Source organism: Rhinolophus sinicus, chromosome 16 (assembly GCF_057876585.1).
Source record: "Rhinolophus sinicus isolate RSI-liver-muscle chromosome 16, RSI-T2T, whole genome shotgun sequence".
Lineage (NCBI taxonomy): Eukaryota > Metazoa > Chordata > Mammalia > Chiroptera > Rhinolophidae > Rhinolophus > Rhinolophus sinicus.
The window spans coordinates 105,890,638-105,905,942 of NC_142516.1; the positions used below are offsets into that span (position 1 = coordinate 105,890,638).

A 15,305-nucleotide genomic window follows, 5' to 3' on the forward strand; every position below is an offset into this window, starting at 1 on the left:
TTCCAGACGGTATCAATGAATAACACACTTTAGAAGCTCGGCGGAAATTAGTCATTATTTGCCTTGAACAATCATTTATTTCTCTTTGCGGTAGAATTTATTCTCATCATACAGTCTTTACAAACAAGCAAAAATGTTTTACTAGTTTAAAAAAACGTTTACCAATCCATTCTTCCTGCGTAATTTTCAAAGACAGTAAAACAACATAATTTTCTTTACTATTCTTTTGGCCTAATTGTTTGCTTGCCCTGAATGAATTGTTGAATCAAGAAACCCAGGTGAGCCTCCGAAAACATTCTCCTTTCTTATTTCCAGTAAATGGTCCAATCCGCCATGCTGTCTTAGCCATCAATGACTGCATGTTCTGAGACCCTGCGTGTACCAACTCAGAGGTGAGGAAACCTGGGGAAGATGATGGGTCGGGGGTGGGAGACTGACGCATAAGCACTGTGGAGTCTCTATTTTAGTCTCTGACGGTCTTTCTCTCCTTTAAGAAGATCAGAGCAGGTCTTGCTGGCTGTGAGAAACACAGCTTGAGGGTTGTTAGAAGGCCTATACCCCACAAAAACCTTCCTGGAGCCTCATTTTGCCAACTGGGGTTTTCATTCTGGAGACTAAAAGCCTCTGTGAATTCAGACACCTCCTGGATGCATCAAGCCAAGTGTTAATTAACGTCAAAGTGTCAGTGGCTCCGATTAGGTAAAATATGTAGAAGTAATTAGTCTTAGTGAAAAGGACTTTAAGGATAATGAATTTGAGGAAAAGAGAAGAAAGGTTGGATTCCAGCTTTTATATGATTTCCTTTTGGGTAGTGGCTGTGGGGGACAGGGAAGTAGGATGTGAGGTAACTGAGAGCTTTACTAGCAAATGTCGCATTCTTTTACAGGCCCCAATGACCTTTGACTTCCTTGATTTTTTTCTCTCTTTTCATAATCAACTAAAAAATGTATTGAGCACCTCATATGTGTCCAGGCATGCAGTGCCCAGATCATACTCTAGTGATCAAACATATAGGTAGCCCTTGCTCTCCTGGAATTTTTAGTCTAGTGGGGAAGGTGGCTGTTATTCAAATAACTACACAAAACACTGTAAAATTGTAACTGAAGATGAGCTTTATGCTGTTGTTAGAGAAGACTTTCTTTTAGTGTGATGGATTCACAGTGGTGGGGTTGTTATACCCCGTTTCTTGTGACCATCAAGAGCCTTAGATACTTTTATTAGGTATTAAAAGGGATATCCTAGTAAGAAAAAGATTAATCATGTAGTTTGTAAATGGATTGATGGATTGCACGAATTTTTAATCACACACACATAAAATCTATATACACCTATGTGTGTAGATGTAAAAAATGTCTATGTACAAACTTTGTATATATATATATAACATTTTTTGTTTTTTTAACTAGCATCTTTCCCTGATTATAAAAGCAACGTGAAGTTATCATAGAGAATTTGGAAAATCATGAAAAGTACAAGAAACCAAATTAAAATTCCCCAGAAATAATAAGTATTAACATTTTAATAGATATCTTTCCAATCTTTGTTCTAGGCATACATATATTTAAAAATATAATTTGGATCATATTGCAAAAACCATTTCACTTTGTTTTTAAATTTTTCTTTGAATGACAGCATTTCTCATGTCAAATAAAGTTTAAAAAGAAAATTTATTTACTGCATTATATTCTACATTTGTATCATAGTTTAATTATTTCTTATCACACATTAATGATGTATTCCATTTTGCTACCAAAAATAATATTATGAAATAAAAGTTTCTATAACTTTTGACAATTTTCTTAGGCTAGATTTTGAGAAGGAAAAGACAGAGTCAAAGACATAAAATTTTAAGGCTTGTGATATGTACTACAAAATTGCTTTCCATATCGGTAACATAAATCTATCTTCCATTAGCAACGTATGAGAGCAATTATCTTACTAGTTGCTCTTGTCATCACTGAATATGATCATTGCTAATTAAATAGTTGGAAAACATTATCTTCTTTCAATTTGCTATTTTGGTCTACTAATGAAATTAAATTAGTTTTTGCTTATTAGCTATCTGTTCTTTCATGAATCTCAGTTTATGTTCTTTGCTCATTTCTTTATTGTTGGTTTTTAGTGCTTTTCTTATTGTTTGGTAAGAGCTTTTTATTTACTAAGGATACCAATCTTTTGCCATACGTAAAAATTTCCAAGTCTTTTTGTTTAACAAAGGTTTCTAATTTTTATGTAGTCAGATATATTTGTTTTTCCTTCTTGATTTCTCCTGCTTTTATGCTCAGAAACTCTTTCCCTGTCTTATTAATCAGATAGCATTTTATCTATGTGTTTTAATCTGGATGAATTTTTATTGTGGTGCTTATAAGATGCTTCAGCAAACTGGTGCAGTGCCCAATATGGCGTTTCTGAACATGAAGTGTGGTCAAACTATTTGCCTAATAGTTTGATCTCAACAGAAATTGGTCACTGGGGCAAGTGTTCTTTAAAGCCAGGTTTTGAAAGAGGAGGAAGTATTACCTAGTCAAACAAAAGGGAGAAGCATCTTCCAGATAAGGGGACCAGAACATGTGAGTGAGTATACAAGGATGAGAAACAAAAACCATGATGTACAAGGAAGACCTGGAGCTCAGCATTCATGTTGGGGACGGTGGCGAGTTAGGCCTGCTCAGGTCATACAGGGCCTTGGATGCCATGCTGAGAAATTTAAACTTATATTATAAAATATGGGAAATCATCACAAAGTTTTAAACCAGAGCAGGACATTGATCAAATTGATACTGGGAAATTTAAGTAAATTATTCTAATTTACTCTAAACAGCAGAGAAGAGGATTGGAGAAGATGGGATTTGTGTCTGGGTGATCCATTAGGAAAGAAAAATGTCACTTTTATCAGCAGTATTTAAGAAATGTGAGAGTTAACATCCTTGGGCTAGAAAGAAACACTCAAAATATTTAGGTTGTAGAATTTGTGCACTCTGCTGTCGGTTTTTATTGACCTTCAATATGGACAAATGGGGCAGCACAGCCCGGAGCGGGAAAGCTCGGGACTGGGAATCACAACCCTAGCTCTTGCCTCACTCAGCCTGTGATTTTCACTAATTACTTCTCTCAGGGCTTCTAATTCCTCGCCATTATAAGTACTTTTCTGGACTAGATGACATCTAAAGTCTGTCACGACTTAAAAAATTCTCTCTTCTCATGGTGTTACATACCAGCTTAGTGTTTTGAAATTGCAAAGTAGCTTGAAAAATCTTGTGAAAATAGGACCTTGTACTTTTTTCAAGGATGATTATTTCCTGTTTTTATAAAATTTGAGCTAGTGAGAGCTGTAAACAGTGTCAGGTGAGCCCTCACTGCTGCTTGGCAAGATGAATGGACGAGGTTCTTGATGTCCAGAAGTGCAGCCATGTGTTTAAGGGGAATTGACAGCAGGAGCACACCACTTATGCACAGGCCTCGTACCTCTCCCATGTGTCTTAGTTGACACCATCACGATATCCTGCTGTGTTGTGACCAAAAACCAAAATGAAGGTATGCTCAGAAACGACAGCCGGTACAACCACTGTAAACTCAAAAAAACGTGGTTCAAATTCATTGGCATTTAGGTAAACTTTGAGGTTTGGTTTATTCAAATTGAAAATACTTACCCAGCTCTGTAGCTGATTACTGAAATCAGTTTCGCTTGCTGTCTTTTTAGTCTTTAGTGGGGCCAGAAAAATTGAAGCACATAAAAAAGAAACACCTTGCATTTCACAGTTCCTTGCTCTGTGGCATTTAGTTTGCTGTTTTCTGTCATTTTTGTCTTGAGGCATTAGAATTAGGTCTACATTTTGCTGTCTCATTTGCAATCTTATCTAAAGAATCTATAAGCAGCTTAACCCTGTCAAGGGGAGATTGTACTAAAATGGCCTCTTCCGGAAGCACCAGAATTCCACTCCTCAAACCATTAGCTGTGTCTTGCTTACATGAAGCTTATCACACTATTCTCAGCAAATTTCTGCCTTACCAGGGGCTGCATCGTACATAATGGAAAAAAAACTGTTTGGAGCTGTTTGAGTGTTTTTTTAGATTATTTAGAAATTTCCAGCTTCATGTGCTTGACAGGGGACCTCTGACTTCTGTGATGACAGCATGAAGGCAAGGAATGACTTCTCTTACTCAGCCAAGAAAAGTCCGTAATTACTCTGCAGACGCTTTCTATTATTTCTGTCGTGAAATCTCTGAGTGTAGTTCACTAAGCACGTGGGAAATGAATTCACTTTAGGAAAAAAGCCTAGCAGAGAGAATTTATTTCTCAAGTGGAAAACTTTTGAAAGCCTTTTATTTATCTGCGTATAATTTTAAGAAGGAGCTTTAAATTAAATGTTGTTTTTGAAAATTTAGTAGTTTCTTTAGGAAGCAATTTTAGGGAAGGTTTAGGCTACTATCGAATTCTTTATATACTTAAAATTCTTCTAGGTAAATTTAAAGACAAAGTTTACATTAGTTCTTGCAAGTTGCTGAAGGCTTAAAGATAAAATTTTCTTACTCCTCTCACTTTTTGTTACTAAAACGTTTTGCACACAGTAATGATCTTTACATATTATGAAGTCAGTGTCTCCACCTTTGCTTCGTGGTCTAAAATAGAAACAAAGGAATGGTTAAAGCAAAGCCATGCACTTTCGTTCCTGCTCAATTTTGTTCATACTGTCATTCAACCTGAAATGTCCTTTCCTTTCAATTTTGGCTTGTAAAAATTGTATTTGTCTTTTAAGATTCGGATCAAGTATTACTCTCCTCTACCTCCTAGAACAGATTTCTAAAAATAAAGAAGTCTGTGAACATTCAAGAAAGGAAGCAGTGATTACTAACTAGTAACCTGCATGTTTTTTGATAAAATCTTTCCACACTAACCTCATCTCTTTTTTGGCATTGTTACTTTTCTGATGAATAGAGGAAATGCAACAGACGTGATATCTTTGGAATTTAGTAAGTTTTTGATAAGGTCTCCCTTGATAGCTTTGTGGTCCATATGATAGTACAATTAGGTGGATTAGTAACTGGTTAAATGGCTAAAGGCAAAAATTATTGATTAATAGCTTTTGGCCTATAAAATTGCTTCCTGCTGCCAGGCTTTGTCCTTGGCCCCATCTCAGAGAAAGCATTTTATTAATGATGAATCAGTCCAGATGGATTTTAGGTCATGTTGCAGTAATGAACAACCACCCAAATTTAGTGGCTTAAAATAATAAAGGCTGATTTCTCTCTCACACTACAAGTCCACCCTGAGATGATGGGGATGGGGTTCTTGACCTGTGCCATTGTCATACTCATTATTTGGAACATTGCTGGCTCCTAAGACAGTGGGTAAAGAGACTAGGGGAGCCTGTGTGGATGCACAGCCACACCTAATCTCACATGGGTGGGTGTGTAAGGCCAGCCATTTGCCTGCAAGGAGAGAACTGCCATATTTATGAATGGCCGTAATGACCACTATGCCTGAATAGATGAATAAAAACATAAGATATCAGTAGATGAGATGAAATTAGCGGTATAGTCAATGGGATTTCTGGTCAGAAGACCTCATAGCAGATTCTGGACTCTTCCATTTATTATTTGGACAGATCACTGAACGTTCCTAAGTCTCAGTTTCCTTATTTATAAAATAAGATCATCAATAATGTCAACAACCCAGGGTTATTGCGAGGTGTGCTGGTGTCCGGTACTGGCTGGTACTGGTGTCTCTGAGATCGGAATCAGCTTTATATATTGGTGCTTTCTTCTTAGATGTATAACAGATTTCTATTGTAAAATAATTATTATGGATAGTACTGTTTATACATTTTTAAAAGTTTACTTCAAATTAATATAATTTACTTTGAATTGCATATTACATTTGCTGGATATATAATTGTTAATCTTAAAAAATAATATGTGAAATCTCTTATAGATAGCGCATTATTACAGAGCTAGTGTAAAAGTTTTTTTGTACAAGCATTTGATCCATTTACATTTACTCCCATAACTTTTAACTACATTTTTCTTTTAACTACATTTAAATGTATTTAACTTTTAACTACATTTTTCTTTTGGGCCTGTTGATTTATACTTTCTGTTTCCTATATTTCCCTTTTATTCTAAAATTATGCTATACATACTATTTGTTTTGCGTTTTCCTCCTTGAATGTAAACATCTTATTTACATTCTACTAATATATACCTTAAAGAAAGAAATCCACCCTCATAAAGGCTATCTTTTATTGAAACATCAAAATCAAGAACAAGATAATCATTTATGACCCCAAATTATGAGCAGTAAATTATTTGGGAGGTTAAAAGTTTAATGTGTAGTTATAAACACCACAGTTCAATTTTAAAATTTGTCAGTATGTGTCTCCTTATATTTTTCTTCTTTTCTACTATGGTTTGCAATTAGATTTACAGGGATTATTTAGACCTATATCCATAATTTAACTGTTTTTCCATGCTTCCTGATATTCCTTTTTGGTACAGCTGCTTTCTTTTGGGGTTCTTAATTGCATTTCATTTCTGTGTTCTGGGGACCTGCTGCAGGTACTTTATTTGGAAAGAGATCAGGACATTTTCTGAGCCCATTTCTGAGGACGTCTTTCTGTTGTCTTTGTACATGAAGGACGATGACTGTGTGAATTCGTGGGTCAGACTTTTTTCTCTCTACCTCTGAAGATGCTGCTCCCTTGCCTGTGGCATTTAGTGTGTGGTGCCTGATATGAAGTTGGCATGGCTTGCCAAACTTAATTAAAATTAGTGTTGCTAAGGATAAGTCTGAAGTTAACTTCTGATCCTTTGTCGGTGAAACAGGCATGTAAGAGTTTCTTGGGCTGGTCTTTGGGGCCCTGGCATTTGGGACCCATCCAGGTGCTGCCATGATGACCAGCTTTTTGTGGGCTTCCACTGATTCATGTGGACATAGCCAACGGTGCCTTGCCTCACGTCAAGCCTCACATCTCTCACCTTCTTCCCCAGGGCTTTCCTGCTGATGCACACACATCAGGGGACTTGCTGGGCATTATGTATGGGCAAACCAGAAGAAGTGTGTGGAAGTTAACACCCCTGGGGGCAAATCTTTGGCCAGTGGGAGTTGGGAGGCAGTCTGTCCCTTGTCCTCTGGACAGACTGTTTTGAGTTGGAATAGCTCAAAGTGCCTCTTGGAAGATGGTCCTATGAGATTTTGAGAAATCAGTTGTACTTACTTGATACCAAGGGGACCTTGGATATTTGCTCTTTCTGCATCTCTTCCTTTCCTTCCATTTCTTCTTCCTTGGGATTATACTCCTCAGTCAAATAGAAGCACACAAACAACCCTCAGGTTCTGTCTTTAGGGAAACCCAGGCCCAAACAATGGGTGACTTGCAGTTATTGCTTGAATACTTCTAGAATCCTTTCTTTGTTTTTGGAATTTAAAAAATTCATTAAAACATGTTAGGTATACACTTCTTTTCAAAACTATTGCCTGGGCCTTTGTGTGAACTCTCTACATTCAGAGAGTTAAAAAAATAAATAAATAAGTAAAACCAGGATAGTTTCTTCTAGTATGTACTGCTTTATTTTCTATTTCAGAAGTGCTTATTATTTTCTGGTTAAGTCCTTATTCTGTCATCCACATCTGCTATCTTAGCCTTTCTTCCTTTGTATTCAGGGAGTATCGTTCAAGTTTTCCTTTTATTTCATTAATTAAGTTTTATCTACTAGCTTTTACCTCAAAAGCAACTCTTAAATAGGCTTTATTTTGCTCTTTTTACCGTGGTTTATATTTTTATTCACAGAGATTGTATACTCTTGTATATTATTAGTTACATAAAGCATGTTATGATATTTTTTTCTTCTGTTCTTACAATCGATATGCTTTACAAAGGCAGTGAATCTCCCAGAGTAACTTGGCCTTTCTTCTCATCTCTGTGCTTTAGAGTATCTTCATATGCCCAGATTTATTTCTCTTTACTTATCCATCTGAAATGAGATCTGTGAAGGCTCAGTTTTCAAGTACAGATAAGACATGGGAGTTGCCCAGTAGTACACAGTTTCACCTAGGTAGGACACAAAGGGCCCTCTTTGAGTCTAGATTAAAAAAGACACATGGCGGATGCTGAGTTAGCACCCAAGTGGTAGCGGTGCTGGAAGAAGTGGCTGTTGCTGTGGGACTTCATTTCATAGACAATGCTCCTGAGTCCCCTGGCCCAGATTCCAATGGCTTCTGGGAGAAAAAGCTCACTATTATGCCCTCAGTCAACAAATAAGAGTTTCCTGGACCTACAAGCAAACTAGACCAACTGGGAGCAGGCAGACACAAATGCATAGGCAGAAGGAAGTCAATATAAATGTGGTTTCCTGCGGTGATGTAGAAATGAAATGGTCTCAGGGTAGTGCCGGGTAGTGCACGGCCTGAGCACTGCGGTAGAATGAGTAAGCACAGATGCTGGCCGCCTGCTAGGAATTCAGGAGGATTATTTAATTTTGTATTAGAATCCAGAGTGCTGTAATTTCTTAGGTTTTATGTTAGTACATAGACAGTTTTTCTTACTTCATATTTTCTTTGTTCATGTAGGTGATTTTGGTGGGAAGTTTTTTAGACTCATCTCTCATTTTTAGCCACAAGCCTAAAAGCATTTCTTTGTCCCAGGGAACAGTGCTCCAACTCAAAGGATTTATGTTTAGGAATTTCAGGCACCAGTTGGCAGACAGGGGAATCTGTCAACTCTCCAATCTGAACTCAGGATGGATCTAAGCAGCCATTTTAACGCACAGCTTTAGGTGAGACCTCTGGGCAAGTTTCTGAGAAATGACTGGGCAGACCAACTTCATCTCTGCAGCCGAGCAAAACATTTGCAGAATTCAAGCACTTTAGTGAAACACAAATACACATTATGTAGCAAACAGAATGGCGATAGGTCTTGCAGGACTGAGCCATTAAAAAAACCCCAGGATTCTAATAGCTGGGCACAAACAGCTTTAAGATCTGCAAGCAGCAGCTGCAGCATTTAAATAAACGCCCAGCTTTTCTCAGCGCAGCGCGCATGTGTGTGTGTGTGTGTGTGTGTGTTGGGGGACGGGTGGTGGGGTGGGGGGTAAGTCCTGTCAACATCGCTTTTCAACCACACCTGCTCTCCCAGATGGCAACTACTGCCAGCAGCCGCGGCTCCTCAAGGAAGGACAGTCCCAGATTGTTTTATAGAGGTTTACTGATGGGAAAATAACTACTTATCACCTCAGGCCAACACTGGTAACATTCTTGAGCGTTTCCTTTATCACGCATTAGAAAAGGCCCCTCTTTTTCTTTCTCTTTTTTCTTTCCCCAAAAGACACCACCAGTTCTGAGAACCTCAAGTCTTTTGCAATAAGCAGGGGACACACGTCCATTAATTGGTATCAAAGTGGATTTGCATAGTCTCCTTGAAAACTGCCAAAGGCTAGGTGGGATTCTGATGACCCAAGGGTAGAGCCACTGAACTAGAGCTGGCTCTGGGATTTGAAACGACAGCCACTCCCAGTGCCGTGTGGGCTAACTCGGAAAGGATTGCTCAGCTGTCTGCACCCTTTACTCGCGGAAGTCTCTTCCCTCATGGTTTACCCAGCACAGCCCCATCTGTTTCACCTCCTCTCTCTCTATGTTCTTTCTTAGTCTCCTCGATGCTCTCTCTTCCTGTGTCCTGAAATGTTACTATCCTCAGAGCCACATACTTGGCCCTCATCCCTCCCTTCTCTGCATGTCATCTGTGGGTCATCCAGATTCCTGACTTCAGCTCCACACCCAAACTGCCACCTCCATTTGGGGCATCTTCTCCTCAAACTTCCCTTGTCCTAACTGTATGTTCTCTGTCTTGGTTACTAAGTGCCCATGTCTCCACCTGAGATTACCTATCTTCCCTTGTACCAGCCTTGTCCTTTCTCTCTTTGGTTTTTCTGTTTTGTGGCATGTTACCTCTGTTTCCCATCTTGAAAAATATTTGTTAAAAACAAAAAATTCCTGTTCATAGACTAAAGTCTCCGTGGCATTTTACCCAACTTTCCTCCCCCTCTCCTGGAATTAATTGCTGCCTTCATTGATAAAACAAACATTGCCCAGGACTTGCTGGGGGCTGAGGCACAGGGCAGGCACTAGGGACCCTCAGAAGTCTGGTGTGGAGATAGACTGTGGTTAGTTAGCATTTGAAGTGATGCACTAAGTGCTGTAGGAGCACAGGGAAGGTGTCATTGACACTTCACATTTTGAAATCCCCGAGGTTGATTAGTGAGGAGTGTGTAGTCCTGGGGGCTACCTATAGAGCCGTGCCAAGCCCCCGGCCAAACTTGCCAGGGCTGGCTCCTTCTCTGTCCCTCTAGCCTCCCATCCTGTCTTTCTTCTCCCACACTCATCTATGGTCTGTTGCTCCCCTCAGGAAGCTCCTCAGAGTGAAGAGAGTTTCATTTTTCCATTTTCTTCTTTCCAAACCTCAGTGTGAACTTTAATGTCTTTAACTCCTTCAACGTGACAGGGTGATGTTGGCAAAAAATACACCTGGCAAACTAAAATCAAATCTTACATGGTGCACACTCATGATGCACCACCAGGTTCTGCTCCCTTTAAAAACCTTTTCGTTAGAAATCGTCTCCTGCCCTGTTGGCTGTGCATCTCTTCCCTGCAGGCTTTGTTGTTTCACTCATGCTGTCTGATCATGCTAGACATCATTTTTGTTTTTTTTTCCGGTGAAAATGACCCTAGGGGTGCTGCGGGTGTAGCACACACCACTGCGTCATGCTTCCTGGCTTCACATGTCATATCAACTGCTTTTCTAGAGCTGAGGGAGAGACTAAGCCTCATTTGGAGCTAGCACAGTGAGGGGAGGTAAATATTCTGGTCACTGCCCCGTCACGAGGAATCTGGCAGGCTTAGGAGCTGCTTTGTAGGATGAACTCAGGGATGATGAATTTGAGAGATAGAAAGGAGTTTAGCAATCATCTAGTCCCACATGCTTATTTTACAGATGACAGAATTGAAGCCCAGAGAGGTAAACTGGTGTGTCCATGGTTCACAGATTAGTAGCCATTTTGCCTGATGTCCTGTTCAGTAGGGCTCTTTCCACTACTGTCATCTTTGGAACTCTGTTTGTAGTTGCTTGTAGCTATCAGCCTTAAGCTATAAGCCTTAACCTTATTATAATAGTCCTGTGAGCTAAGTTTATTCTAATTTACAGATGAGGGAACTGAGACATATAGAAGATAAATAAATTGACCAAGATGACATGCTGCCCTTCTTAATCTAGACATTGAAAGATACAAAATAGGAATAAAAGTATAAATCTTTAGCATGATAAGAAATTAGGGAGATTAGATTTGTGAAATAGTACAGATGATCCTCCACTTAATGTTTCGACTTTATGATGGTGGGTAAACCATATGCATTTAGTAGAAACCAGCTAGGCTAAGCTATGATGTTCAGAGGGTTAGGTGTATTAAATGCATTTTTGACTTATGATATTTTCAATTTACAATGGGCTTATCAGAGCATAACCCCATCATAAGTCAAGGAACATCTGTATGTCATGAGGTATTACTTTATGTGTGTTTTTTTTTCTTTCACACTCCCTTTCACCTTGTAATCCTTTCATTTAGGCAGCTAGATAAAAGAGAATCAGAGAATTGAGCCAGAGATCAAAGAATTCAAATTCTTAATTCTTAGTTTAAAAAAGTCTTCACTTTTAGTTTGAAAAAGTTAAAAAAGTCTTGCAGTGGATATTCCCCCCCTTTTTTGTTGATTTGTTTGTTTGTTTGTTTTTTTGTCAAGAGTTCTGAGGTCCTTCCTAATTATTTATCCCTCTATCACATGAGTCTTGATGGAAGGCAGTCTCCTGCGTCCCACTGTGGAAATACCTGGGGGCTGGATGGTCCATCTTTCTGCTACCTGGCTGTCAGCCTATGGACATGTAAACTATGCTCCTGCCAAAGACTGTGTGTGAGGTGGTGACCCAGAGCTGCAGGGATGGTTAGTGATTAGTCACGGTGGTAATGGAGGCACGCTCAGTGGTGGCAGGGCCTTAACTCTTCAGTGTTTATTTTTTTTTCTCCGTCCTCTTTTGGTTCTCAGCTGATTCTCCAGCCTTCCTGGTGGTTCTGTGAAACACCAAGTACTGGTTCAATAAGTTTTTTTTGTCTGCGTAAGTTAGCCAGAGTTGTTCACACCGAGAACCTGAACTGCTACTGTCCAAGTATAAGATAGAAATATTTGAAACCGAAACTGCAGAACTAAAAAGAGAAGTGACAAAGCCCTCAGTGAGAGAGAGTTGGAGAAGTAGGCGGTGGGATTTCGGAGAAGGGACTGTGTATCTCACTCCTCCTTCTTACTCTGTATAACGGAACATGCAGAGAAGTTTGTGTTCAAGAATAGACAGGATATATGCCCCATTCTTCTCGAGCCCTGGGAGGAGGCTGCCTCCTATAGGTTCCCCATGCTGCCGGGAATGATGCTGAGCATTGAGATGGCATCACTGGGTGCCAGGCAGAGGGGAGGTCCAAAGCAGCCTGTCTGGTTTTCTGTTACCCTCAGAACAGCTGAGGTCCCCTAGGTTCCATGGGAGGTGTGGAAACTTGCTGAGGGAAAGAGGAAGGATGAGACTAAATAGCACCGGGAAATAGGAGAGCAAGTGGAACTGAATGGGTCTGTTCGGACTGAGTCTGAGCTGTTCCCAGATTTGTGCCCCAGAAGCCACAAGCCCAAAGAATATACCAAGTGGCGAGTGTGAGACATAAGTTTATTGATTGGGGAGAGTCTTTGGTGGTGGCCGGCCAGAGGGGTAGTAATCCATACCCAGGTGGAGAAGAAGTAAGGTTATACAGGTACAGGAAAACAAAGAGCATTCTGTGGGAGAAATCATCTGGCAGGCCCTGCAGGCGTGCTGTCATGCACACAGCGTCCCCAGAAGCCGGGAGACCTTGACTGCTGGCCAGAGTACAGACGGGCTGTTTGATAAAGAGTGTTCCCATGGAGCCAGGAGACCTTGGCTGCCTGCTAGCTTATCTGCCTGAGGGCCAGGTCCCTGTTGGGTCTTAGGATTCTACCTAGGGGTCTTTGCAGCAGAGGTTGGTACTGGCCCATAGTGAAAGACAAGGTGGGTATAAAGATGCCTCAGTATTGCCAGCCTAGAAAGATGGCCACACATGGAAACCAGGTGGAACTAAACAACTTTGGTATCATGGGAAAGAGAGGACAGTCCCAGACCAAAACCATCTCAATCCCCAATGCTGACACCAAGATATTCTACAAACCCTCTGGAACTCAGCTCAGTCCAGAGGAAAAGAGAATATGATGGGAAGGAGAAAATCTGGAATTGATTTTTAACAAAAGTAGCAATGATTGAGAAAACCCCAAAGATTTGAGTTTATCTAAAATCAATACGATTAAGTTTTCTGCCAGTAGTGAACTGGAGTTCAAGCGGTAGAAAAACAGAGGGGCCATCGTTGCAAACAAACCTGAGGTTTGTGGCTCTTGATTAAGAAAAATTATTTTAGTGAATGAGGCTTTGGACTGACATTATTGTTAAGAAGGCGTCCAGGGCCGTCCTGGCCAGGAGGACCACACAGCTAAACAGTGTCATCTCTGAGCCTCTGAGCCACATCTCCACAGTCATGGGAACAAGCAGTCCTCAGCTTTCTGGAGATGGTGTCCAGCTCTGGTGCATGCAACCTTATACAGCAGGGAGGTAACTGCATTGGTAAACAATTAACTAAGGATACGCAGGGTTGTCTGAGAAGCATGATGAAAACCGTATCAGAACTCCGGCATCCCAGGTACGCATCCCTGGTAGAGAGCACCTGGAGTGTCTTGTGGGATTCCATTCCTTCTTTTCTTCATATTTCATACTTAAAGCCATTTTTTTTCCTTTTTTCCTTTTTGGAAAGACCTTTCCAGGATAGCAATTGCAAGCTGGACACTGAAAATGCCTGTTACTCCTTGTCATGGATTTGAAGGACTGATTAACTGATGATCTATACGAGTCTTGCAAACTAATACATTTTAGAGATGCTTAGCATCACCTGCAATTTTCCATCACCAGGAGTTTATATTGTGTTTTGAGATTCAGTTTTCTCCAAAGCATTAGAGATTCAGGGAGGAGATGGCCTATCAGGAAGTTGCAACCTGATATGCCTGATGGTGAAGAAGATTTGACTTTGGGCCTTTGCCAAACACTCAAAACCTGAGAACTATCCTAAGAGAAGCTAATGTGGTGAAAAGGAAAAATAGCAGGTCTAGTGACTGCTACCAACTTTTATTTTTCCCACCTACACACACACACACACACACACACAAGCGTGCACACACAGATGCCAGTTCCTTTTTAGCACAGCTCTGGGAATGTCACTTGAGAATACAACCTGTCCAGGTGTACACTGTTCTGCACTCACCCTGGAGTCTGAAGGTGTGCGGTACGTTTGTTGACGGCTGGGAATGAGATGAGACTGGAATTCCATAGAAGAGATGAACGTGCATCACGGGATCTGGTGAGGCCAATGTTTTTCTGAGGCTAAGTCTGACATTTTGGTCTGTGCCAGAGTGGAAATAGGAGTCAGGCACAGTCCTGACTACATCACAGTAGACTCACGTCCCCATTTGAGTGAGGCTGAGCAGATCTGGTCACTTGAGGGACCTTTAGATTGAGCCAGGTATGGGAGTGACCTAAGACCCCTCTGAAACGTGCGCTGGATCTGATTCCACCTTGTTGGAGAAAGTGAGGAGCCAGCGTCATGCTAGTCTTTTGTGACATGCTCAGGAGCTATCTTGACTCAACCAACAAAGTCCAGCCCTGCATTTGAGAGGTACAATCATAACTCTGCAATTAATCCTTTGTATGTGATCATGACCAGTCCCTTCGTCTCTCTGCGCCTCAGTTTCTCCTCATGTACACAAGATCATTCAATAGTCACCTTTCTTTTTCCTAGGGCTGCTTGGAGGATTAACTGAAAATGGAATCCTAAGCATTTCCACACATAAAATGCTTCACGAGTACTTAAGAACTGTCATCTCAGTGACGTTTCACCTCTAAATGTTCATTTAATATATATGCTCTTTACTGGCCATGATAATTCTTCAGATACCTGTGTGGTAGGTTTAATGCAATGGAAAAAGAGTGTCAGCCTGCATTTGGACTTTTGAGGCCAGGTCCGCGTAATGACTAACATTCAGACACAAAGAATTAAGTCAGTCATCCAGATTCTGGCTTTTTATACAAATTATACAGTTGATTAAATCGTGTCTCAACATCATGTTTTGGAATGTGTGTGTGCACGTCTATGCGTTGTGTGGGGTTTCTGTC

General features: G+C 40.4%; 1 long non-coding RNA gene across 1 annotated transcript in view; it reads left to right on the forward strand.

Moving 5' to 3' along the window:
* Positions 1-314: 314 nt before the first annotated feature.
* Positions 315-15,305, forward strand: part of LOC148755088 (uncharacterized) — a 263,785-nt gene continuing 248,794 nt past the window's right edge. Inside the window, exon 1 of the long non-coding RNA XR_016019136.1 lies at positions 315-392. This is a non-coding gene — a long non-coding RNA (uncharacterized LOC148755088). The remainder of the gene's footprint in view (positions 393-15,305) is intronic.